The 27,975-nt window shown below is 39.0% G+C and overlaps 1 protein-coding gene across 4 annotated transcripts in view; it reads right to left on the bottom strand.

Moving 5' to 3' along the window:
• The window catches only part of lingo1a (leucine rich repeat and Ig domain containing 1a), a 113,401-nt gene that overhangs the window by 19,747 nt on the left and 65,679 nt on the right, over positions 1–27,975 (bottom strand). The window contains exon 1 of one of the 4 annotated variants that reach the window (XM_058408696.1): positions 6,965–7,273. The exons of 2 other annotated variants lie outside the window; for them this stretch is intronic. The gene's annotated coding sequence lies outside the window, so the exon portion shown is untranslated. Of the gene's footprint in view, positions 1–6,964; positions 7,274–27,975 lie in introns of those variants that run through there. One more of the 4 variants, XM_058408698.1, reaches the window with a different exon arrangement.

Raw genomic sequence — 27,975 nt, 5'->3', positions numbered from 1 at the left:
TAACTTTAAATGAGGTATTAATGTCATATTTGCAATGAGAACTTCTCAGCACTGTCCTTTTTTTTTTCCAGAGGACTTTTTTTAGACCTAAAGTGATGAAAAACTGTGTGTCTCTCAACCCCCATCTCCCTCCATGTCCCATCAGGCTTTGAGTGTATGAGCTATGGAAGATTTCTAGGAGATCTGCACTGCATGGCTCCAGCATAGTAGCCATGAAGTACAGCACCTTGAAATTAGCCTTTTTTTCAGAGTGGCTTCAAGTGTGTGCCTGCTTTAGGATGCTACATCAAGCTCCTGCTGGTGTTGTAAGGGTGCTTGAGGATAAACAATGGTACATGGTGAATGGAACTTGAGTTGAAAAACCTACCTCTTCTCTCTAGCACACTGACTTCAGGGGCAGGGTAATCTGTTCCATACAGTCTCTAACAGGATCCACAGTAAAACAGATAAAAAATATACCACTTGCAGCTTTAGAGCTATGCTCTACCTGTAACACCACAGCACTATCTAGCGCCATTTAGCAAAATATGCACACATAATTTTAAAAAGATGCTGGGTTGTAAGTTCATGCAACTAAAATCGACCATCTACAATAACAAAGCAAGTTATAAGCAATTCCAGGACAAATGGTTTAGCCCAGGGTTCCTGATCAGAAGGTTAGAGGTTCAAGCCCCAGTACCACCAAGCTGCCAGTGTTGGGCCCTAGAGCCCTAGGGTGCTGTATTGTGGCTGACTCCATGCTCTGACCCCAACTACCTGAGCTAGAATATGCAAGGAAAAGAATTGCACTGTGCTGTAATGTATATGTGATAAATAAAGGGTTCTTCTAAGGATATAGGATGGAGCTTCTCTTATTAGATAATATTTGCATCAGCAAAAAGTAAACTGATATTATTTTGATGCTGCAGCATGGTGTAGCAGTGGGTAGCATTATTTCATCACAGTCCCACTGTCCTGGTTAAGCTTGGGTTACTCTCTGTAAGGAGTTGTATATGTTCTGTACCAGTTTATGTGGGTTTTCTTTAGGTTCTCTCCTACTGTCCAAAGACATGCAAGTTCCAGGTTGGCTATGCTACATTGCCTCTAGCTGTGAAAGAGCAGATCTGTGTATAATGGAGCCCAGCAATATACTGGAGTCCCATCAAGGGTTAATACTACAGCCTTTCCCCAAGTGTTGCCCTAGGCTCTGAAACCAACCATGACCAAGCTGATCAGGATAAAGCAGATACTGAAGATGAATTATTTAGACTTTTTTCATTCACAATGAGCATTTCTCATAAACATTGTATTAACCCTATTGATACTTGGGTAAGGTTATCTATTTATGTAAAACATAATGCACACCAAGGAAAAGGAATGTATCGTAACCAAGAATCTTTAACTTAGTGGAGCACTGGTGTTTTTTTTTTTCACATTTAGCTCCACTGCACGAGCCATGAGATGAGTGAACAATGGTCCATAAATGATCCATAAATGCACAAATAGTTCATGTAATTATCTGTATTCTAGATTTCTCTCATTTTCCCACCAATGCAGTAAGAAAGAAAAGTCTTTGTGCTATTCGCTGAGATTAGGGGGAGTGTTATAAGAAGCAGGACGTACATACATCTGTAGACAGCATGATGGATAATGATTTTCTGTAATGCAACCTTCATGATTGCCCTCTGGCCATTCTTGTAACCCCAACTGAACCAGATGGCCCTGGTCTGTCCCTCAATCAATCATAGAACCAGATGTAAACTTCCACTCTACTTCCTTTCATTCTGGAGCACCAGTGCTGTTTCCTATGGAACTAGTGGAGGCTGTGTATCACAAAGATTTCTAATGGTGCAACTCACCAACATACAGCTTTCCAAAATCGTGCAAAATTCCAAACTTTATTGACAAGACAGGTTTGTGAAGGCTGTCATCAAACTGTCATCAATCCTCATCTTTCTTGACCTTTCAGCAGCAATCGACACAGTCGATATGGGACAAAGAAAGACAATGGTTTCTTGGAGAAATGGCAATATCAGGTGAGCTCTGCTCTGTGCATGCTTTCTGTTAGTGTCCCACAAGGCTCACAGCTTGGTCCATTTCTGTTCTTCCACTATACCCGCTCTCTCAGTGAGGTCATATTCTCACATACCACTGCAGTGCTTGATGACAGTCTACTGCTCCTCTTCTTTCCTCCATCAGATGCTCATGTTTCTGCATGCATCTTAGAATGCCTGGCACTCAACTCGTCATGGATGGCAGCTTATCAGCTGAAACATAATCCCAGCAAAACTGAGATGCTAATCATCCCAGGAGATGCGTCAAGATCTTTTCATCTTTCTGAACAACTCTCAAATCATTGCACATAACCTTGGGATAACCATGGGCAATCAACTCTCCTTCCTACGTCATATCGCTAAACTCACATTCATTTCTATCCATAGATATAGCTCCTGGTCATTTTGAGAATGCACTAATGCAACCCATGCAAGCGAGTCAGACTATCTTCCAACAAATCCAGAATTCAGCTCCCAAAATTCTCCCACACTACTCCATCTCTATGCTTCTTCCAATGGCTTCCCTGTAACTGCCCGCATGTAATTTAAAATCCTTGCCTATGAAGCCAAAAACAGACCTCCAGCCCCCTTTCTTAAAGTACATATCAAACCCCATTCTGCACCATGATTTCTTCGATCCTCTAACACACTCTAGCACATCTTTGTGTAGATCCCCCATTTATCAAAGAAAAGGAAGATGTGCATCAAAGGCACTTCTCTCTTCTGACACCAAGGTGATGGAATGAACTTCCCTTAGCTGTCCAAAAAGCTGAGTCACTGGCTGTCTTCATGCATCCACCCACCTCCTAAGCTTGTTCACCCATCTCGGTATTGTTTGCAGTTTTGTGCCCTCTAGTAGGTTAATAAAAATGCAACTGTTGTGTTGTCAGTCCACACTAGTACATGTGACACTTTTAGGGAGTGTCACAGGGTACATTTGCAAGCTCTTGTCGCTTTTTGATTTTGCAATATGGCTGACAGTCAATGAAATTGTCAGAGATGCTCATGATTTTCTTCCTTCATTTATGATAATGACAGCTCAGCCATCAGAAAGGCCTCGTTGCTTAAATATCTAAAAAAAAAAAATCAGGCTCTCTGCTCCATGTACTATTTCTATTGCCTATTTTTGCAGAAAAAACTGCAATTACACAGTTATTATAGCCAACTGGCTTGTTTCTTGCAACTCTGTGATATAGACTTGGACTAGACTAGACTTGGCGATGGCTGTAGGTAAACTGTAAGCGATGCACTGGCAGTGTAACTCAGTAGCCACTATAATAGCGTTATCAAGCACCAATCCGCCAGTTACAAAAGGGAAAATCATTCCATTGTCATCTGTGATTTCAGAACAAAAGCAAGGATTACTCCAGGGTTTGGGTAAAATGTGCTTTAGAGGCATGATTATACCCTGTTCTGATGCAAAAACACCTTCATGTTCTGAGCTGCCATGGCAGCACTGATGTGATCCTACATACCTTCTTTCATCCACTGTTGCGGTCATTAAAACCCAACCCCACAGGAATAATATGCAGACAAAGGGCAATTTGCTTTCTTTTTTCTTCTACATTGTTCTTCCTTGTGGCTCTACAGCCATATCTGCTGTTAACTCTATTCCTGACAGCTTCAGTTCAGTGCCAGAGGAAGGTCATAAATAGATAGTGGTGTTTTTCTAGCTTGTAAGGTGCACTCTGTGTATCACTAATGACATTATACTCTGTAAGTGTCTGTCGCAGATGTTCAGTTCCTAAACATTCAAGTCATTGATCATGTCTATCATCCAGCTTCATCGGGGCTTGGCAGAATTTGTTTACTAATTAACACAAGCTTAGAATTTTATAAATTTTCAATTTTTGTAAGATGAATTATTTTGTGGATACAGCAATAATTCTGCTATAAGGCAATTTAAACAACAAACCATTTCTTGTTCAGAAACATAGTCAGTCAGGGCAATATTAGTAATAATTCAAATACAAGAAACAAATCTTTGGTACTCTGTACTCCGGCAGGGAAGATTCTAACAAGTTCACTAAAAAGATTAGCACTCACTGGGTAAGGGTGCAGAACTGAACATCTGTGACATAGCTGAATCCTTTTATAGGACTTGGTCATGATGTGATGCTATTAGTTTTTGGCTTGGCAATAAAATGAGAAAAGTAGTTCTGAATGAAACTGTCTGAAAGGAAGTAGAACCAGATGAACCAGTGAGCAGGTGGAAAGAATAAAATGCAAGTTATAGGAAGGGACTAAAATTTTGGACCTGGCAAAAAAATGCAAGCACAATTTCCAATCAAAGTGGGTTTCAACATACTACAGTTTCATCTGATTTCAAACCCACAGTGTAGGGCAATTCATTTCAAAGGGAATAAACTGGCTTACACCAAAAAGTATGCAAATCTTTGCACTCAACGGTACATAAAAGGGCTGGGTGGATGGTGCCAAGAAGTACTTTGTCATAAACCATATTCCTTTAAAGCAGACAGTAAGACTGCACTATATATGATTTGCTCGTTGTTAACACAATATAGGATTTTGAAATACTATTACCGTTGAACACTGCAACGTGCAAATGCACTTTCTGAACAATTAGAAAATGTTTTATGAGCATTGAGACCAATCTCACCCATTTCTCCCAGGTGATAATCTCTATTTCTCCTGAATCTCCCGATGGCCAATCCAGGCTTGGTTTGTCTTAGAAATAGCCATATTCATAGAAAAATGGAGCCCAAGTACCAATATGAAGCATTTGTCATTCCTATGGGTAATTTGTCTATCCTTTTCACTATCCAGTGCTCATGCATCAAAGCCGTGTGCAGTATGATTTTTTAAAGGGGACTAAAGGGGTCTATTGTCATTAGCCTACCATTTAGCAAAATGGGGGAAAATGCCCTGCACTTTAAGGGGGAAAAAAATCACCAGAGTGAGTACTAAGTGATGATTTCTTGTATAAAAACACAGTTAACTGATAGCAATTGAATTTGAATTGAATAACAGGCTTTTATATTTTTTTAGTGTGCTTGAGCTTTTATCAAAAAAATATTAGCAGCATTAGGGACTTCCGTTGTACTGACTGTTCGTGGAAACTACATTTTGTTTGGAGAAATATACCAAATATAAAAGATGATGCAATCTTTTATATTGTACTTACAAACTAGGTTTTTGTTCATTTCCATTCATTTCAGCCAGGCATTTTTATGTCCTGTGCCATGCCCTGTATGCATTATGCTTCTTAACATAATGATAAAATCATAATTAGGCTTTTATATATGTTTTAAATTAAATCTATGAACACATAGTTCTATGATACGGTACTTATGTACTTCTGTATGTACTGATGAAAGTGATCAGTGAGATTATTTGGAAGTTCAGATTTGTGGACTAGCCCAATTTGAATTAAAAAGTTCCACCCTGGCAACCCGGCAGGCTACAAAAATGTAAAAATGTGCGCGCACAACAGTGAACTTATTTTCCACACACTTTCTGAGATGTAGCTGAGGTGAAAAAATGCTGCACACCAATGAGTTAATGTTAATGTTTAATCGGCCATGTTTCATTTCATTAGATTCTACTGCACAGCCTTTATTCCATTATATGCTGCTAAGAGTGTGAATGAATTGCACAAACAACATCATGATGAAGTTTCGATTATTGTCCTTTCATAATGACGAATGTTTAATCAATTGAAAATGGAAACCACACATGCACACATTCAGGTGGTGCTTATTTTTGCCCGAGTGCAAAAACGTATTGTATCGAGACGCTACCACTGAATTTAAATGATGTGCATCGTTAAAGCTCCAGGCAGCTGTGCTGTGAGTGAAATATATGACTTGGCTTGGTGACAGTATTGTGAAGCGTCTAGGATAAACAATACTGTGCATAACTCAGTTATCAGTTAACATACAGAACAGGCAAAAATCCAGACATGCTCACAGAGAGAGAGAGAGAGAGAGAGAGAGAGAGATGGATTTTTTTTGATCAATTCTTTATATCAATGTGATATAAATAATCCTTGGAATATCCTGACAAGGCAGACCATGTTGTGTGGGATATTATGAGACAGACTGACCTTCCTGGCAGTGAACAAATTTGTTAAAATGCCTCAAAATACAACTAGGGTTGTTAGCAGCGTTCTATAAAAAGTTATCAATCATGTTTAATACCTGTTTCAACAACTGTTAATTGGATGGATGTTGTCCAGGACCACCATTAAATATCATGTCAAGCTGATCCAATATATAAAACACCCTGTCTAATTTAGAAACCAGTGACGTCAAAGAGTAATGATAATGACTTCAGACTGCAGAACAAGTAAAGTTGTATTCTTTTGCCTTCTTCTGGTACAAGAGGCCACAGAAATGGTATTTTTTTAACCAGACACTACCTGGACTATAGCTGATGGTGGTGTAGTGTCACTCCAGACATTTTTTATGTGTTTTTTTTTTTTCGCCACTTCACAGTTACACGGAGTCCCAAGGCTTTCTCGCGTTTCTTGGGGTTTGGTTTGTGTCTAAGAGAAAGGTGAAATGCGACGGAAAACGCTTGGTGATCATATCCGTCCAATGGCGCACCACAAACCCTGCTAGAAACTTGCGGCGTTCCGGGTTATACTGAACCCACACCATCAGAACTGAGCAAAATGAAACTGGATAGAAATATCCGACAGATAAAGTGAACAGAAATGGGTCTGGGCTTTAATGACGTTTATTCAACCCTAATGACATTTAAACACCCTTGAAAGCGGTATCGCCGTCGGCCGCTTTATCAGCCATTCATCTGAAGAGCTACATCCCTGAGGTCGGCAAAACGACATGCACGACTATGAAGGATTCTATATCGTTTGTGTCCCCATTCTGTCCGACCGCCTTTAAATGTCTTTTAAGCGCGCTCTCGCCAGTGTGTGTGTGTGTGTGTGTTTGTGTGTGTGTACTCACCTACCGCCGTTCGTAAGCATCCTCAAGGGTTTCACACTCATACAGCGGCAACTCCCCGCGCAGAACGAACCGACTGCACTATCTCATCTCCATCGCTCTATACACCGAGTGCCAAAAAGAATAAAAATATGGAAGAAGAAAAAGAAAAAAAAAACCCGCACACAAACACCTTTTCGGTTTCCGTGACAAATCTGTCACTGTGCGCAAATCGTCACGAGCATCGTTTTGTCGCCGTGGTTCGGTTCCGGACGGCAGGGAGACTCGAGAGGAAGGGTTTCACACGCGCCTGCCGCTGCTGCGAGCTTACAAAATGAGGCGTGGATGGAGAGAGAGAGAGAGAGAGAGAGAGAGAGAGAGAGAGAGAGAGAGAGAGATTGATTCCCACGGACCGGAATTCAGTTAGCTCAGCTGGCAGACATACAGATTATATTGTTCGGTACAGAACAAAGACACACGCACAAATACTTATTATTATTATTATTATTATTATTATTATTATTATCAGCCATAATAACAAAGTTGTAGCTACATCTAATATTTTTGAAAAATACGCAAAACAATAAAAAAAAGATAGAAACATTACTGCTTATTGCATTTTAAAGAAAACTAATCAATAAGCGATGCATCAGTGACTTGGAATATCCTGACCCTGTGCAGTGTATCAAATGCTGACGGTCAGAGGTTTCATACAGGGTTGCAGTTCTCTAAACGAGGACCTGGTGGCACTGTTGGACTCAAAGATGTTCTTTATGGAACAGCCATATCTTTAACTCTTGCACAAAGCTCTCAAGGGTCTACTCAGAAAACATCTCAGGAAAACTATAGTAATATGCAGCATTGTCAAGCCCACTCAAATAAAACAACAGATGTGCGTCCTGATTGAGGTTCTTCCATGCACACATCCTGGCAATGTTCCTGCACCGGATGCACAAACATGCCTTCCCAGATGATCAGCTGGTGTATGTCTTTGTGTGTGTACCATCCCACTGTTGTTTGTATGCCTCCACACGGGTGTCACACATACATACAGCGTCAACTCCCTGTGCAGTGTGTGTGTGTGTTTGTCTGTTTATGCAAGATACTGTATATTCACAGAAAAAAGATTTTTTCCTGTCTGATGGTTTGCGTGGGTGGTAGATCATTCAGTACAAAAGCTCTAAAAATCTTTTCCGTAATGTATTTAAGCTTGTGCCAGCCTCACATCATTCAATGTTCACATCAAAACACACATCTCCTTACAATGCTGTAAATCTCCCATCCTAAGGGCTAGCCTTGCATCCATCATGTCACCCTTTTTATGCCAGATAGCAAGCATTTGTCTTTTGAGTCCACACACACACACACGTGTCTTCTAAATAGCATGTGGTTCTTCTTCAGGTACAACAGCACTCCAGTGGAAAACTCTATTTTAGCACAGATCTTAAACATTCTTGTCAGTATAATTGGTTTGATTATATGCAGGTGGAAAGTTCATCAAACTACAGCTAATCACCCCTTAGATAGGTGTAAGATTTCACAAGTCAAATGATGGTAACAGTGAAGTAAAAGCGAAGAGAAAGAGTTGCAGGATGACCTGAAAGCAGTCAGGGAACAATACGCAATGCATAGTAATCATTTTCTTTCTTATCCCTCATGCAAAAAAGAAGCAAGGCAGTGGGGGTATCATGATATGGGGCTGCTTATCTCTGAACAGTACCTAGGCATCGCATACCATTGAAGGAAACATGAACGGAGCAATGAACTGGGATATGAGGAGAAATGAATTTCAGTCGCCAAGAAACTGAACCATAGGGGAATGTTGTTATAATGTAATAGTAATAATGCTGTTAATTAGTATAATTTAACTTATATCTTAGTTTATGTTTATGAATACATACTTTTTTAATGTCCAAAAATATAAAGTCTGTGAATTAGAAGTGTATATAAGCACGGAATGTATATTAAATAACAAAAATGTCAAAAATACGTCCAATACTTATTACCCCTCACTGTGTATCCGCAGTCATGAGCCTGTGATTTGCAGAAGTGTTTATAGCTTTTACAGTTATGAAATAATTCCTCCTTCAGGGAAATATGCTCCAGCTTTCTCTCTAGTACATTGACTGAATTTAATTGCCCAGTCAAGTCAACAGCTCTCTCAGCTACACTGAGCACTAACTAGAGAGAGACAGCCAGAAAGATTCCATAATGAAAGCTCCAGATCTAAATTATCATGCCAATGTGATCATTGTATAGAGCGTTTTTCCTGGGCTTTGATACCTTATTTGTTGTTGCTGTTGTGCGTCTTTTTTGAAATATCAATTGCTTCACAAGCAAAATAGCAAGGAAATCCACTCATTTAGGACAGGTGTGTTTTTTTTTAAATTTATGCTAAGAAGGACCACTCCTGATTTCACTGTTATTTTCACTGAGAATCTAAATGACTAATGTAGTAGTTGTGCTCCTGCTTATTGTTTGCAAACACTTTTTAGCAGATACGTTGAGTCATCTCTGATCTAATTAAAATGTAATTTAATTAGGCACAAAGGAACAAAATGGATCCAACAAACAGTAATAATAAAGAATTCACATAATTTTAACATATACACACTATATGGCCAAAGGTTTGTGCACACATGACAATCACACACATATATGCTTGTTGATTCCAGATTTGGTCATTTGCTGTTATAATGAGTTCCACTATTCTAGGAAGGATTTCATGTGGATATGTGACTATTGTGCTACAAGAGTGGTGCTGCTGCTTAGTGAGAACAGGCACTGATATAAGAGTAAAGAGGACTGGCATGCAGTCGGTGTTCCAGTTCACCCCAACCATAACCTCCACACCATGTCTTCATATAGCTGCTTTGTGCACAGGGGCATCGTCATGCTGTAACAGGGCTGTAACAGAGTCTCTTAGTGCCACTGAGGAGAAATTGTAATGTTACAGCAAACAAAGACAAGTTAATTGATTAGGGAAAAGCCTACCTGTGGGTGTGATAGTCAGGTGTCCACAAACTTTTGGCCATATGTTTAGTGGACATGTTTAAATAGTTCAGGTTCATTAAGAGCCTTGGCCACCAGCACCTCCACAGTATGTAGGCCACTGTGCGACACAGATATTTCCTTCATACTGTATCCAACAGTTTTATTAGTTCTTATAGCTGGGAATGCTGAGTCACTGTACTGCAGTGTTTTTCCAACTTTTTCCTAAAGTACCCCTTAACAGCACAGCTGAGTTTCCACCTACAAGGGGGAATTCTTAATTCACTGTTAAACAGTATAATATATGTTGAGAACAGGGAAAGGTGTTTTGTATAGACTGTAAAAACTCATGTCAAAGACTTATTTCAATTTAGGGTTTAGAATGTCATGTACAAAAATTGGAATTGAAAATGAGATCTTATTGATAAAACAATTGTCTCAAGGATAGAAGAGCAGGTGAGACGGATACATGCTTACAAATTCCTAAATGTTTTTTTGGTGGGTTTAAAGGTTCTGGATGCAGCTCTGAATCTTAATGAGTTATTTGGGTTTCATCATCTTGAACTTGAAAAATCAGGTCCACAACTACAAAACTGCAATTCTATAAGGGTTTGTGTCCAGATTAGTCTGTATCATCACAACACCTTGAATAGTCTTGAGTATTAAAACTGCTATGGGACGACAGATATATATCAAAACAAAATCCTAATGAATGAAGAACAAAAAAAGGGAAAAATCCTGGTTATTTTCTCTTAAGAGCAGACCAAACACACTCAGATTTTCATTTTTCTTATCCACCCTGACATTGCATTTTATTGACATGTTTACCCAGGCTGCCCTGTTGCAGATATGCTCCCTCTCATTCTCTCTCTCTCTCTCTCTCTCTCTCTCTCTTTCTCTCTCTCTCTCTCTCACTGACTAATGTTTTCCCTGTGTGAGCTTCCATTACCTTCACCTCCAAGCCTTGAAGCTGCCAGACATTTCTTTTCCCGCCAGACTCAAACAATGCCCACCATACAGCTATTTCCTCCCTCCCCAAGACCACAATTTATCGTGACTCACAGTCCGTCACCTTCTTGCAGAGACAATAGCCTCGTTGATGCCAGGAGCTGCTATAAAAGATGTTTCCAGCCAATCTCAGCATGGAACTCATCTAATCTGAAGCCAATCGAATCACATCCCTTTATTTCTCAGGCACACCAAGAGGAGGCTGGGTGACACTCACATTAAGCACCAGCACACGGATCACTCACTCAGAGCCTGTTCGAGGTTTTCAGTGGAAATGCAAATTCATGCACACAGCCTCAAGGACAGACAGGATTACAGCCTTCTTCTAGTTGTAGAGCACTGCCTATTAATGGATGTCAGGTCACATGTCACAGAAATGTCTGAGAAGCTCTATATATACAGTGGAACCTCACAAGCCTGCTGTAAATAATAATAATATTTTTTAAGTTTTTTACATTTATTGAAAATGGAAAAAAAAAAGCACTGAAATATTAAAATGGAGGGTTAAATGCACAACCATGCTCACTCTAAATTCAGTTTCCAGCAGACCTTGAAAAGCTGATCATTAGAGTCAGGGGAGGATGGTGGAAGCCTTTCCTGAGAATGCTGATATAAAACCTCTATCTCCATTAGCGAAGTGTTGTCAATGTGTGCAAGCTTGACATATTGCCTTTAAAAACCTAAAAGTACATATATGCTGAACTCAGAGACGCAGAAAGTTCCAGAATCCAGAATGTTTGGCAGTAGAATCCACTTTAAGAGAATGTTCATGTGGCAGCAGTACAATGCATAAATCCATGCAGATACAGGTCAAGATCTTCAGTTAATATTCACATCAAACATCAGATCGTGGGTTCGTGTGAGTCTTTCAGAAACTGCTGATCTTTTAGGATTTTCACCCACAACAGTCTCTGGATTTTATACAGAATGGTGTGAAAAACAACAACAACAAAACACTCTGAGTTAGTGGCAGTTTTGTGGGTGGAAACACCTTATTGATAAGAGAGAAAATGTGCTTCGAGCTGCCAGGAAAGACATAGTAACTTAACTGATCACTCTTTACAACTGTGGTGAGCACAAAAGCATCTCAGCATGCATAAAACATTGATCCTTGAAGTGGATGAGCTACAACAGCATAATGCCACATTTGGTTCCACTCCTGTCAGCCAAGAACAGGAATTAGAGGCTATCATCAAAACTGTCCATTTTGGGTGCCTGTGGGTGTGATATCTGCGAATTCTTATTTTAACTGACAGGAGCGTAATCTAATGTGGTCTTGTGGTGTTGTAGGTCATCCATTTCAGGGTTTGATGTGTTGTGCAATTTGAGATGCTTTTCTGCTCATCATGGTTGTACAGAGTGCCTATTTGACTTACTATAGACTTCCTGTCAGCTCAGACCAGTCTGATCATCTCCTCTTATGTACAAGGTGATTCAGTCTGCAGATCCTCTGCTCACTCACAGGATGTCTTTTTGTTTTTCCACACAATTTTGTGATTGTTGTATGTGAAAATCCCAGGTAACCATCAGTTTCTGAAAGGATACCAGCCTAACTAGAAGCAAACAATCATACCAGGATTAGAGAGATCAAATTTTTCCCTTGATGTTGTAAACATTATCTCTATTAACAAGTACAGCTGTAGTGTAGAAACATTAGATGAAGCTTTTGACCTGTATCTGCTGCCACATGATTGGCTGATTGAATAACTACATACATGAGAAGGTGTACAGGTGTTCCTATTGAGGTGGAAAGTGAGGATAAGAAGGTGATCACTACTTTTAAAGGAGAATACTGAGGAAAATGAGAAACAGGCAGCTATCCCTACTTCCTCTTCCCTTCCATCAGATATAAATTATATAATCATGTAATCCTTCTCTCATCTGTTTGTGTGTGAGGTTGTGTGAGATTTTGTACCAGGGTTTTGCCTGCCACAGAGATCTTATAAACTGAGAATTCAGAAGACAGACAGAAAAGCAATTCCATTACCAGTGGCAGTTCACTTTATTTTACTGATCCAATCCACTGTCCTCTAGTCACTCTAGATGCCTTGTTCCCACAGACTCAGATCAAATCATAATGGTCATATGAATCACTTCTCTTAAATACTGCCTGGGCAGCATGGTGGCACAGTGGGTAGCATTACTGCCTCACAGCTCCGGGGCCACTGGGTCAGTGGATGTTCCTTCAGTGTTGGAAAAGGTTCTTCTCATCTCTCAGAAACATGACGCTTGGTGCAGTATGTTAATACAACTGTATGTGCACAGCACCTTCTTGGCTGATATACAGGTATGATGATACTGTACGCTACAAATATATCTTATGTGAAAAAATACAGCTATGACATTGAAAAATGGAGGATCAGGATGTTTATCCAGCTGTAACTGCAGCAAAAAAACTGACAGCAGGGCACTAGACAAACAGCCTAGTTGTTGTTTCTGATTATCCATTTGTTGCACAACCATGACATTTTTTTAGATGTATGATTTTTTTTATAAAGCACACAACGTATAGAAAGTTTGATTGTGTGATTTCAATGGTTTCTGTGGAGTTTATGGTTCATGTACATGCACAAGCATAAAACAACTGCAATATGATTCATCGCTTGATGTTTCAATATAGATGGTGTGGATTTTAATGCTTGTCATCATCGTAACAGTAACATGTAACATGCCTCTGATGCAGAATAAACACACATCCGCTTTGAAAAATGTGTCTGGAGTGAAATGGCCTTAAGGCAAATTGGAACAGTGTGTGTGTGTGTGTGTGTGTGTGTGTGTGTAAATATGCATTGTTCCAAGAATCACCCACTTGTGAAAAAATCAATGGAAGAAAACATTTTTCTTTTTTGAAAATTTACCTCATACATGTTAAAATGACTGAGCTCCTGAGAGCAGTCCCATTTTGTGCAGGTCAGACACCAAAGAAATCCTTTCTTTCCACTGCATGACCAATAAATGTATGCAAGTGAAGACCAACAACTTTTTTTAATACAACAAATTTTTAATCATGCAAAATTACTTATTAGTATATGATTTGCTTGGAATGAATGGAATTGATGTCATGAGTTACATCAGTAACTGAGTGTGGTTAGCTAATATTTTTATTTCCAGCTAAATATTTTGATTAAGTCGAATATGTACGTTCTAATGCTGTAACAGTATGGGACTTTAGAAGATAATAAAAGAATATTTCTTGTGCCTTAAGCCTGTAGAATTGAACAAATAGATAGATAGATAGATAGATAGATAGATAGATAGATAGATAGATAGATAGATAGATAGATAGATAGATAGATAGATAGATAATGGGTGACATGGCTGTGTAGCGGGGAGAATTGCTACCTCACAGCTCCAGGGTCCCATCTGTTCCTCTCCTTTGCTTGTTTTTACAAAGCCTTTGTAATAATTTTACTTATAATTGACTTATTTCAATAAAGGAATCCAATTTTCTTCAGCACGCCTCTTGTCCGTTTTCCCCTTTTATAAGTGACACACAATGGATCGCCTCTGATGTATGCATGTGGCACAATTTAGATATCCTGTCACCTATTCAAGTGTTTAAAGGGATTCGTATGCTACTAAAGAGTCTTTGTGATATAAAGGGTAGAAGGCAGCTTGTCCTGAAGCAGCTTCCTTCTCCATTACAGTAAACATTCCTTTCTGTATGATTTATAGATTTACTTCTGTCAGCTGTGTCTCAGGGGAACGCAGCCACCGTTATGAAGTGCAGCCTGGCTGTAATGATACACTTTACAGCACTGCACAATTATTGAGCTAACACTGGTTAAATGCTACAATCATTTGGATGATTGATCTTTTTTTCAGTTTCTGTCTGATAAATAATTCAGGATTTTTATTTTTTACTTTGGATTTACAATGACAATTCTGCCATGTATTTTATCATTTGTAACGATAAAATATTAGTGTTAGATTATATTTGTGTTTACATTGTACTATGATATGAAAGGGGCATGTGAACATTCCAAGTTCAGATCATTGACTTTTGATTTTACTGCAAGATTTTATTTAAAAAGAAAAGTACAACATACAGCAATATAATGTAATAAATAAAGCAATTTGCACTCTAATGAAGTTACTGAATAATGTAAAAAATACCACAGAACCCCCCCCCCCCCAAAAAAATACATGATTTGAAACTATATTTTATAAATTATTAATAAATAAATAACATGGTATTATATTAAATAAATAAATAAACTTATATTGTGGGTTGGCCTTAAAGAGACAATTTTACAGCCGAAGTCCAAAATGTATTCATTTCAGAACTGGAGCCTTAATATTTTCTAAAGTTTTCTTTAATTTACTCAGCTCACTCTTGATTGTCATTCCTTAATTGAGAGATGAGCATCTCCTCAGTGCTTTCTCATTATAAATAAAGAAATTTTAAAACAAATATGAAAAAGCAATTAGGTTCTTATAAATAGGAAATTATTATCAGGTTATTATAAACATGCTTCACTATTGTATATGATCATATGAAGCTCATTTTCAAGAAGTGTTTATTAAACTAATGCCAGTCATTGCTCTTTAATTCTACTTTTTCAGAGCAACATCGTTCCTCTTTTAATCACAGCAAGTAAAAGCAAAGATGTATGTTATACAGCTAACAGCCAGTGACCCTTTTCTGTCATTAAGTTTAAGGCTTCATACAGTCCTAATTAACACCTAGGAATTAAAAGACTCACTCATTTTTCCAGGTGAGTGTTCAAGGGTTAAAAACAAGCTCTAACCTCTAACCTAAATCTCTGCCTTCTACTGCCAAGTTAATAACACAGAGTATCTTTCTGTAGCTGACCGTCCCAGTCAAAATTGAATCTTCTCTGATTCAGTGGCTGGTAATGTGTTTGACAATGGGGCATGACAGAAAAACGGCTGCTGGAGTTGCCCTTTAAGGCAGGATTATAGCTGCTGGCTGAGTGAGTTTATAGTTTAGGTTACTATTTAGTACACTTTTATTTTCTCTTTAACTTGATCCAAGTTCTTAGCTAACGTTCTTAATTTAATGGTGGATTTAGGACCGTTTGGCTCGGGTGGTCAAGATGAGAGATAGAGCTAGTAGGCACTGGCCATTGCAAAGCAAGATGTAGTTAATCTAAATGTACAAATGCTGTGTGTTTTCACTCGTTAGTAATTTTCAGGAATGGTTACACCTTTCATAATAGAATCTCTTCACTAGATTATGGCATGTATAGGTAGTAGATATGTTTAGGTTGTTGCTTGAAAATGGATATATTTTTACCTACATATTACAAATTAATATCAGGCCATTTGGTCGAAAATTAATTAAGCATATAATCTTTGGATAGTCTTTGATGTAATATTAAAAATATAGCTATGTCAGAGAATTTTTAAAGTTTTATAATCTTCTATTTACCAGCCAATTATCATCCAGCAAGAGCATAGGACGAAGGCAACATAGACATCCTTGACCTATATCCATGATTCGAATACAGTCTGACATAGAAGAACTAAATTGAACCATCAGTATGGTGAGTTGGAAATGTGTAGCCTTTAGCTGAAAACATCTTATATATGCTCCATGAGGAAATATAAACAGTTAAATTACAGGTCTACTGTATTCAAGGGAACTCGACTCGCACTTTTTCTGTGTTGTTTGTTTGATAGTGGAGTGTGCACTTGCGGCTCTTGAGGGAGCCAGAAACTTTTCTTCTCCGTAAACTCCGCTCTCACTTGGCTGTTTTCTCCAGCCAAGCACTTATGCCTCATGACTGGGGTCGCACGTCTGCTGAGGCAGCGCGCCGACTTAGATCATGGGTCTCGCAGGCCGAGTTAGTGGAGGCAGAATAAAAGACGTGTTCCCCTTTCTCTTTCCCTCTCTCCCGACTCGGATTTCCCTGCTTTGGCTCCAGGAGCTCGTTTTGCGATTTCTCCCGACCCAAACGAGGAATTATTGTCTTCATCGGACACTGAGGAGCTCGATGTGGGCGATGATGAGCAGTATGTCACTGAATTGCTTCTCGAGAGTGCTGTTGAGTTTCGCGGGCTGTCGCTAAGCTCATTCCAAGTTCACTTGCTTGTATGTCCAGTCAAGCACGGCTTCGTGAATCCCTTTCATCCTCTCAGCTGACTCTAATACCTCCTCCTCGGCTCTGGGAGCTCGCTTTGCGATTTCTCCCGAACTAGATGAGGATATAATGCTGTCTGCATCGGACTCTGAGGAGCATGATGAGGGTAAAAAGGAGCAAACAGCATTCAAATTGCCATTGCATTCTGTGGTGTTTGAAAAGTTCCTGCAGGTGATCACATGTGCTGTTGCTAAGCTTAGCTTAGTTTGGCATGATGAAGGTTAGTGTTGTCCGTTATGAGCTTGACAATCTCTGACTACATTCATGCCACTTTCCACCTCCATGCAGGCCTCGCCCATTTTTTTCCATACCTCCACAATGAGGTGTCGAGGTTGTGGAATAATCCTTATTCTGCCTGACTGCTGACTATTCAGCCATTGTGGACCTTGGTGAACAGGAGTATGTGACAATGCCTAGGGTTTAAGAGACAGTTTTAGGCTATCTCTCCCCCTCATTGACTGCATGGGGAAAGTCTGCATTCCCACTGAGGCCCTGTTGGGCCTCTCACATCTGAGAAAGGAGCTGTAGAGTGCATTTCCCTCAAAAGCCTTTGCTCCCAAGAAGGACGGGGGCTACACCCAATTTTAGACCTGTGTGCTCCGAATTGTATGCTGAAACATACAAGTCCGGGATGTTAACACTCAAGGTCATTGTGTTGCAGATCAGGTCCAAGGACTGATTTGTGACAATAATCCTGAAGGGTGTATATGTTTACATATGCATCTCGCCAGAGCACAGGAGACACCCCTGGTTCGCTTTCGGGGGGAAGCGTACCAGTGCCGGGTTTTCCTTTTAGGACTAGTCTTAGTGCTGACCCTCACAGAGTACATAGAGGCATGCTCTGGCATCATTGTACCCCGGGGCATCCATGTATTCAATTATCCAGATGACTGGCTCATCTTGGCTCAGTTGAGGGAAGTGCTAGCCAGGCATTGAGACGCTGTGCTTGCCCATATGAGGTCCCGAGGCCTCAACCAAGTGAAGTGTGTGCTTTCTCCCTCTCTGAGAACCACCTTCTGGGGGATAGTTTGGGATTCAGCCATGATGCAGGCATTTCCATCTCCACTCTGGGGAATTTCATCCTTTCTGCCGTAAATGTCTGACTTTAAAATCTGACTAGGCCAGTGCCTGTCTCAACTCTGGCTCAGGAGCAGGGGTTTTCACCCCCACAGACACCCTTTTCAAGTTATGCATCACAAGCTTCATACCCTTCTTATGTGGAGAGACGCTTGTCGCTGGACTCTTTCGATGGATGCCCCCCTCTCGGGCTAGGGAGCGGACCTAGACCGCTGCCCTGCCCACGGCTTTTCAGAGGGCTCCTGTCTCTCGTGGCTCACAGATTGCCTGAAGATTGGGCCTATGTTTCTAGTGCTGAAACACTTTTTCCTGAAACTCAGGGGCTACTATTGGGGGTCCTCTTAATCAATCATTAGGGTAGTCTGTGTTTGCACCCTCTGTTCAGGTTGGTCCACCAGATCTGGAAATAAGTAGAGACCAGATTTCACTCGCTGAGAGCTTTTTACCCTCCAGAGCACATGATCGGGAAGCAGGCTTCTTACTGAGGCAGGGGCTGAAGTCCGGGAAGTGGCATTTCCAACTGTAGGTGGTGAAATGCATATGGCAATTTTTGGCCATGCAAAAGTGGCTATGTTCACCTCTGAGGAGTTGACCCACTGTGCCCGTCAGGAGGAGCCTCCGCTCTCAGGTGCATGGGCAATTCTCCACCCCCAGCCTGAGATTTAGAACCTCTGGTTTAGCCCCTTAGGGGGACCAGCTCCTAGACACCGTTCTCCCAACCAAGGCTGTGGAGACTATTTTGAACTTTCACCTCTGGTGTAATCGGCGTTGTCAGGATCTAGTTCACTGCCCTGTTAGTACAGTGCTAGAGTTCCTGCAAACATGCCTCTATGAGGGCCTATCACCCTCTACATATGAGGTATATGAGTCACATGCCTGGTCTTTGGTCTCTTACCTCCTGTGTGCTGCAAGGCAGCTAAGACTTTCCTGTAGACCATGTCTCCAAACTCCCTTTGAGCCAATGGAATCAGCCTCTGAGGAGTTTCTGACCCAGGAAATGGCTCTGTATCCGGCCTTTCTGCAGGCCTTCTGCCCTCTGTCCCACAAGTTGGTGGAGCAGGAGAGACTGCACCTGCTGTGCCCTGTTCAGGTTCTTGGGACATATGCCTATTGCTCGAGAGCAAGGCATAAGTCCTCTCCCTTTTCATTTGCTTTCAAAACCTCCAGGACAGACATCTCTGGCGGTGTTGGTATTGGCATTCCCATAGCATCAGCCATGACACAGTGTCGAGTTCCCTCAAAAGGGAACTACACCAGGCTACGTATGTAACCTGGTTCCCTGAGACAGGAACAAGACTCTGCATTGCTAGCCACACCCAAGGTATCCACTTGTGCTTCCTTCATACAAGAAGAAGCTGGAGTGATGTGACGTAGATGCCCTTTTATGGTCTTGCTGCTAATGACCTACATGGCCTACATGGAATCACATGACCTACCCGAGTCGATAAATCTGTGTGATTTCACACAGAGCTTCAGATGCAAATTCCACATAGAAACATTCCCATAGTGTCAGCCATGACACAGCGTCTCATTCCCTTCTCAGGGAACTGGGTTACATACGTAACCTGGTGTAGTTTTACAGTATATGACATTCTAAAATATTAGAAAGTCTTTGACAGTGAAAATGAATATTGTGGGTAACATCAGATAAGAGTAGCATTAAATATTAACCAGATATTGTCTAGAAGTGCAATAAGGATATTGACTTGAAGTGCAATGTTAATGCTTTATAAACTGCATTTTCCAGTGGAACCAGATTCGAAGACATGTTTATTGTGTTTCTGTAAATCTCTTTAAGTGTTCTGATGTCATGGACTGCTTGGACATCTCCCTGCCAGAACACTAGCGGGCAATCTGGCAGAGTTTCTCTATAGAGTTTCTCTCGTTATTTGTTTGATTTTCTGTTTTTGTTCACGTTTTGTGTTGCCACTCTCTTATAATTAGATAATATGTGGTGAAAAATCTGAATTATAGAAAACATTTATAACATTATCTTAATATTTGTTCACTTGAGTTGTACAACTTTTATGGAATATGGTTTTGGGTTAAACAACTCGCTTAATAAGAAACCTTAAAACTAATGTATCTTACTCACTAATAATGTTCTATCTATGCATTCTAAATGTCTCAGAATAGAAAATTGAAGCAGTACACATAAATAAAACCTTCAGGATTGTTTAGTTTTGCCTACTGGTATGTCACATTATTCCTGTAGACAGTTCACACCTCATACAATGATTTTTCAATCAGAACATGAATCAAAGTACAGTCAACTAGTTAGTATGTGTAGATCAACTGACAAATTCATAGATCAGTGAAAAATCACAGAAGGCTTCAATATACAGCTTCATCAGGTTCACTGAGATGTGATGAGAGGAACTTATGGCAGAACATGCCTTGGCTTTGGCACTAATCTAATTAGACTGATGGATGATTGAAAATGTCAAGTGTATAAAATAAAGACAAAATACAGGAATATAGGAATAGGAACTCCAATGGACACCGAACATCACACATGGACTTTTTATTTTTATTTTTGTTTGGTTTTCAATTCCAGGTGGACGTTTAGCTGAGAGTCTATTGTGGTGAAAAGACTCCTTATACCTTAATAGTAGCATAATGATGGATGGAGAATGCAATGTCTAGAAGATTTTTAAATCCAAGCCTACAAGCCTAAGTAGTGAGATGAGTAACGATCCACTTCTTCAATCCAGCATGTGTCGTTGATCTGGTTCGAATCTACCTCAGCAGGAACAGGAGTGGACTCGCATGCAAACTCATTAAAGTGTTAAGAACAATGTTCACTTTAATATTTCTATCAAGCAGACCCTTATAAGATTGGAGCAGAAAAACACAATGCTGTTATGAGAGTCCAGTGTACCTGTAGCTGGTCTGAACTGCACTGTAATCATCTGTCAGTTACTCCAACATATTGTTATCCATTTTCATGTCAAGGTGCAGACTTATAATTGTGAAGGGCCATGAGACTGAACCATATAACTGCTCCAAACAGAAAGAAAACAAAAAGAGTTGCTACTACAACATCATGATGATGGAGTAGTGACTACTCAGTCACACAATTATTAGTAATTATAAACATTATTAAAATGTTAATTACAAGTAAGAGGTTGAATATTCCCAACTAGTGGGTGTTGGGGCTTTTTCCCTGTATTCTTTCCAACTGAAAAAATCAGCTAATCAGTTTGTCTGTGTTTGCAGTAGTGGGTACAAGAAGATACAGAAATCTGGCAGTTTTCACAAAAGTTAATTTACTTTGAATTAGGAGTTTTGATTAAAAGTGTGTACATAGTTCTTGTGTTGTCACACTGAGAACTTTTAAATGTCTGATTTTTCCGCTTGTATTCTATTGACCAGAAATTCCAGAACATCTGAATATGAAAATCACTTTATTAACAGCTTCCTGATATAAAATACAATTTATAAAATATATAATATATAGTGTAGAGAGATAGGAAACTATCCAGATATAGGTTTATAAAAAGCAACACTATTTAATGTCACAGAATAATAGGATTTATGACAACTGGAAATAAGATTTACTTTTTAAATATATTTTTAAAGCACCTTAATGCTTTAAATGCCAGCAGAGGATTAGAGCTTATACAGATGTACCAAAAACTTAAATCAGATCTTCATCTGATTTAAAATGCTAATACTTAATGTCAAGAAATACTATACATGGAAAGTCTTCACAATATATGGCTGAAATAAAATAGCTTCCTGAAGGTTATTTTAAGCCAGAATGTCACCACAATCTGATACTTAATAAGCATGGAGCAGATGATAGTCTTATTAACATGCATGGCATATTTGTCAATAAAGCAATCATAGCTCAGACTATTAACAATGTTGAGAAAAGGGCTGTGGACGGAACAAGCTCCAGGATTGACTGGCTCATCTCAGTAATAATTAATCAGTGAAGCTTGTCCTCCCAGATAACACAATGGGCCTGATCTTTATTTTCATACAGATTATACAAGACTCCAGTCTTTTCATAATGTAAACCATTTGGTCTTATCCTTTACAGAGCCGAAAACAAATCTGTTCCCTGAAAATAGTACTGATGTCATTTTATTACACAATATACACAACGGCTGTGCGAAACTTTAAAGGAACCAGAAATATCAGAAGCATTTCACTGTAGGGCTTCAGAGTAAGTAGTTTACTTTCTTACTAAGGCAGAATTAAAGCCTTTTGCCATCACACCAACTTCAGTGGTTTCAGTCTTTCCCAATTTTTATTTATTTATTTATTTATTTATTTATTTATTTTTTGAAATAACAGTATTCTCCTTTGTACCAGAAGACTCAGAGCTGCTATCTTGGCAAAGAGAAGTAGCACAAAATATTGACTAAAAGGGTGCCAATAATTGTTCCACAAATATATTTAACAGAGATATTTTTGTGAATTCTTTTAACTAAAGATCAAAAGTTTAAACAATAAAGAATTTTTACAGCCTTTTTTGTGCCAATATTTTTGGAGGGCACTATGGGCTGATTAGTTATTGAATACTGAGATCATATTAAAGCATTAAAGAAATCCATTGCATAAAGTGCAACTTTGATTATTGGTATCATAATAGCATTGATATTTGTATGTAAATAAAGTAATTATTTTTGTTATAATTTGCCTTGAATTGAATTTACTGTATATATCACACTTTAAACTAAAGTGTGCATAAATAGCACACCACATCGAATGAAACTGTTTCCACAGCTGAATTGTTTGTTATGGACTAAACCACACCAAAAAAAGCAACACACCAATGTTGACCAGTCCATTTCACCTATGCTGATGTTAGCATTAAGCTGAGTTTCCCCAATGAGTAAAAAAAAATTACAAGGTTTGGTCTTGATCACTTGTTATTAATGCATTATTAAACTGTATTTTTATTATTCTGTATGATATATACATCTACAGATAAAGTTATTTGAAAGCTTTTTTGTGTTAGAAGTTTGTTGTATTTTCCCACAAGGTTTAATAAAAACCTGACTTGAAAAGTGTATTATAGCTCTCTCATAGAAGATATGTGGGAAAATATATCGACTGTTAATAAATATATTTTATTATTTATCTAAATGAAAAACCTTTCCCCAAGCTCTAACCTTAAATTCTTTATTATGGTTTATTAGTGTGTTTTTCTTGGCAGTGGATAGCTCTGAGCTCATTCTCAGTGATGCTGATTTCTGATGTATCTCCAAGAAGACAGCATGATGGGAACAGTGGGATGATGTTGTTTAGCAGAAAGAATAATGGATTGAATTGAAGGATTGACTTGTGGCCTGATGTGTTTAATGACTCTGCAGTGCCACATGGCATGTATCTAACCATCTGGTGTATTTCATGTGCAATGTATACACATTTCAGTTTCTATCAATTCAAAGAATTTTCAGACATTTGTGATGTGGAATGCAAAAGTCATTGAGCCAAATAAAGGAAAATGAATCAAATAAATGATAACAAAAGGTCATCCGGTTTTATACAAAATTTTAAACAAAATAAAGTTTCTTCTGCCAATAATGCACTTTAAAATCTATACTTCAAATATTTTTTGAAACAGCGTGTTAATTATTTGATTTTTAATTGTTTTTTCTTCTGAAGAACAGTCAAAAAAAAGCTTTGCGCATGTGACTGTAACAAAATTGTATTATATTATTAAATTATAATATTAACATAGTATAATAGTGGCATTCATTCATTCTCTTCTACCACTTAATTCCACTAAATGATTGTATTGACTCAATAGCTAAGCTAGTTGTGGTGGCTCAGTGGTTAAAGGATTTGTGTAAAGATTAGAAGGTTGTGTTTTCAAATCACAGGACTTTAAAGCTTCCGTGGTTGGGTTCTTCAGCAAGACCCTTTAACCTTCATCTCAGTTGTTTCTTGCATCAGTTATCAAGAAAATTTACCAGATTATTTGTTATTTTTATTATATAAAATATGATAGAACAAGGACAAGTGGTTAAGGTGATGGACTGCTAATCCATTTTTTGCCCATGTGGGTTCAAATCCTTGTTGTCAACACCATTTTGGGGCAGTGGTGGCTCAAGTGGTTAAGTGGCTTGTTGATTGGAAAGTCAGGGTTCAAGCTGCCACCTTTGGGCCCATGACCAAGGCCCTTACACCTCTCTGCTCTAGGGACACTGTATCCTGGCTTACCCTGATCTCTGGCCCCAAACATCAAAGCTGGGATATGTGCAGAAAGAATTTCACTGTGTTCTGACAAAAATAAAGGCTGCTTCTATGTTGCTATAAATTTGTTCTCTGTAATTTTTACAGCATTTTACTCATAAACATGCATTTTTTTTTCTTCATTGTAGCCAAAAATTCTAGGTCTATTTGCAAAATTTAAGAAAAGACTCCTGACTGAAGCTCACTCATGAAGCGGGTTGAGAAGATACCAAGAGTGTGCAAAGTGCTCATGATATAGTTTGATTTTTTTAACACTTTTTACTTTAATGCATTTCTTGGCCACTGCATAATTCCAAATGTGTTATTTCATTGTGTTAATTTACCCACTTATTAGTCTAAAACTTAGTAGTCTAACCCTAGGCCTTCACTGGTGTCCTTCCTGAATTAATCCACCTCTATACCATCATTATGGCACCACCATGGGCATTGCTTGGCCATTTTTAGGGGGGCTTTAGCCATAGACTGTTCACAAATTGGTGATCGCCTCAGTCCCCTTTAAATTTCATATGAAAACAGCAGCAGACTTCAGCTCCTCCCCATCTTTCAGCGCGTTCTTCAATCCGCAGACCGCAACGTCGCAGAGTGAGGACAAGTGTGTGTGTGTGTGTGTGTGTGAGAGATCAGGAAGACTCGTATTTGGCTTGTTCAGTACTCAAATGTTATACACATCTATGCAATACAGTGGAATGCTGCAATAAGTTTACCATCCTACCCTGTTAGTCAAACCTTCATTTTATTTTTATTTTATTTTATGTTATTTTATTTTATTTATTTATTTTTTACAATTATACCCTCATTGCAGGTAAATGAAAATTGAATTGAATTAAAAAAAAAAAAATTCTACAATTGCCCCTGGACGCCACGGCAATAGATACAAATCAACCGTTACATAGCAAAGTAAAAAAAGGAAATTAGGCTATAGTATTTCACACCTCACAAGGAATAGTTATTACGGTTACTTTTCTCAAAAAAGTCATTCTTGATGCTGTATGCAGCAAACTGCAATCTCCGGAGGATGCAGCATCGGAAATGGGATGCAGCGAATATAGAAACACTGTATATGTGCAGTTTGCTGCCTCTGACTACCCCAATTATCCAATCAAAGAACGGGAAATTGCTGACGTAATCGTATGCCTGCTAGATGGCCCCAGTGACACCAACAATCTGATTGGTTAAGGTAACAATTTCATTGTCATTTATTTTAAGCTACAGGTGCCTGCACTATTGATTCTGAAGTCCTTACGGCAGATTTCTTTCACTCTGGCAACACATGATGTCAGCCACTGGCTGAAATATGATTGGATAAATACTCTTATCATAAATATACACTACAGGAAGCAGCGCAAATGAGAGAAAAGCTATGAAATGTAAAGAATAGACTATTGGGAATAATTTAATACACATTCATGGAAAAATATATTAAATATATTAAAATGCAAGTCAGTGATTCAGATCACTGCTGTTTAGGCCAGCAGAGAAGGCCTTGCTGGCCCTGACAGCCCACCACTGGTCTAAAATAGGAAATAGTAAAAGCAGGTGAACAGGTGAAGATGAGTAGATGTATCCACGTTTTGACTGGTAGGTTAGAATAAAAAAAATTGTATGCATTTATTTTGTAGGCAATAAGACATAGAGTTAGCCAAGTAAAAAATTCAGAAATGACTCAGTATGCAGTGAAAATGCTTCTTAGCCCTGCCCCTGCAGCATGATGCTCAAAAAGACAGAGTTTATTCTGAGACAGGATGAAGCACCAGAAGCAAAACCTTTCAATAAGATTTTCTGACATGTTTTGTACAAATGACATGCCTCTCCATTCCCACCTCAGACCTTCAGGATATATTTGATTGTTATGAATTGTTAGAGAGCAGGTTTAATTAAGTTTCACTATGTTAGGGTTACAAAACCTTTATGAAGTAGCCTGTTAATGCAATTTCAAGGATCTATGATATACCTCACATGTCCCACTAGTGTTCTTGATAGGGGGAGGATACTTTTATGAAGTAGTTTCCAAAATCCTAAGAAACACAGGTCTTGAAAACTTTTGTAATTGCTAATTACAGTGTTGTTATTTCTGCTGATGTTAATATTGGATTTAAACCGTTATGGGATTAAATGTAATTGAATGTCTTGGGAGTTCTACTTTTTATTTTAAAAATCATGGTTATTTTTAATAAGTGGTGTAAGACATTTAAATGTATCAGTAGGAGTAAAAAGTTTGCTCATGGCTATTAGGTTGTCACAAGACAGATTAGATGTGAATGCAGCATGTTTAATGATAATTTTTTTAAAAATCACAAAATTAGGAACAGCTAAAAATATCACACAAATGAGAAAAGAGTACAATCCAAAACCATCACGCAATCAGCGGGTACAAACCAGCACAGGTCAACAGGAGTAAACAGATCCATATGGGCTAGGTAGAGTCAAGGTCGAGAACAAAATCAGTGCTGAGATTAACAGGCTTAGTAACATGACAAACCCAAGGGAATGAACAGAACAGAACGTATACTTCGCTACAGTGAACTGAAACAAAGGTGCTTATGAAGGGTGTAAACCAAATATACAAAATTAAACACAGGTGAACATAATCAGAAGACTTGTGACTGGGAGCGTGAGAGTGCTGGTGGGGAGTCCATGGCATTCATATTCATTGGCCACTGTGAAACATCTGTTTACATCTATCCAACACTGTCATGGACTACTTGGACATTTTCCTGCCACACCACCAGAGGGCGATCTGTAGTGTCACTGAAGTGTTTTTGTGCCATGTGCTGTTGTTTACATTTTGTTTAACGTGTGTTTGCCCCGACTGATCTTCTGTCCTGATTCCTGCCCCTGCACACCTGTTCATGCTCCCCTGATTGCCTCCTCTATATATGCCTGTTGTGTTGCACTTGTTTTTTGCTGAGTTTTTGATTTCCGCGTCCATTTCGCACTCACGGTTTCATGTTTCTTGTGTCCGTGTCCCCACAGTTGCTCAGTTTTAATCTTAGTGTTTCTTTTGTTTTGTTTGTCTCTTGTCTTCCTTAATAAATCCCTCTGTTGCTTTATCCTGCATTCGGGTCTGGACTCTGTTCCAACAACACTGCTTTACTTGTAATTTCCAGAAATTTAATCCAATTTTTGACTTGGTATATCATCTGCAATATACACACATCAAAAGTGATTTATTTATGCTAGAGCCAGAACTCTCCTTTAAACTAGCTTACAGAATCTAGCCACTTCCTATATGACTGCTATGTACTTTGTTAGTCAACACTCAAGGTATATGCAATGCAGCCAAAAGAAAATAAACTTGTCAATAGCTCTTGGTCTCTCTTATTCCTCAGAAGGTTCTGGTGAAGGAGAATAACAAGATAGCTTTTATTTAAGCCATAAAACATGCAAGGCAGCATCTTATTGAGAATAACATGGTGGCTGTGATTTGGTCGCAGGAATGAGCCAAATGCAAGAAGCTCACGTCACTGACTCCGGTGTTGGTTGTTCCTCTCATTGAGTCATGGAATCTATTACAGTCCCTAAGTCCATCAGCTCCTGCCCATTCCAGCTTTCTCCATGCTCACTCTATTCTGCTCTCCCCACTGTGACCAATTGCAAGAGCTGGACACACAGCAGCTGTAATTGGCAGAATCTATAACA

Source organism: Hemibagrus wyckioides, linkage group LG14, assembly GCF_019097595.1.
Source record: "Hemibagrus wyckioides isolate EC202008001 linkage group LG14, SWU_Hwy_1.0, whole genome shotgun sequence".
NCBI lineage: Eukaryota > Metazoa > Chordata > Actinopteri > Siluriformes > Bagridae > Hemibagrus > Hemibagrus wyckioides.
This window is presented reverse-complemented; position numbering and strand designations above follow the sequence as displayed.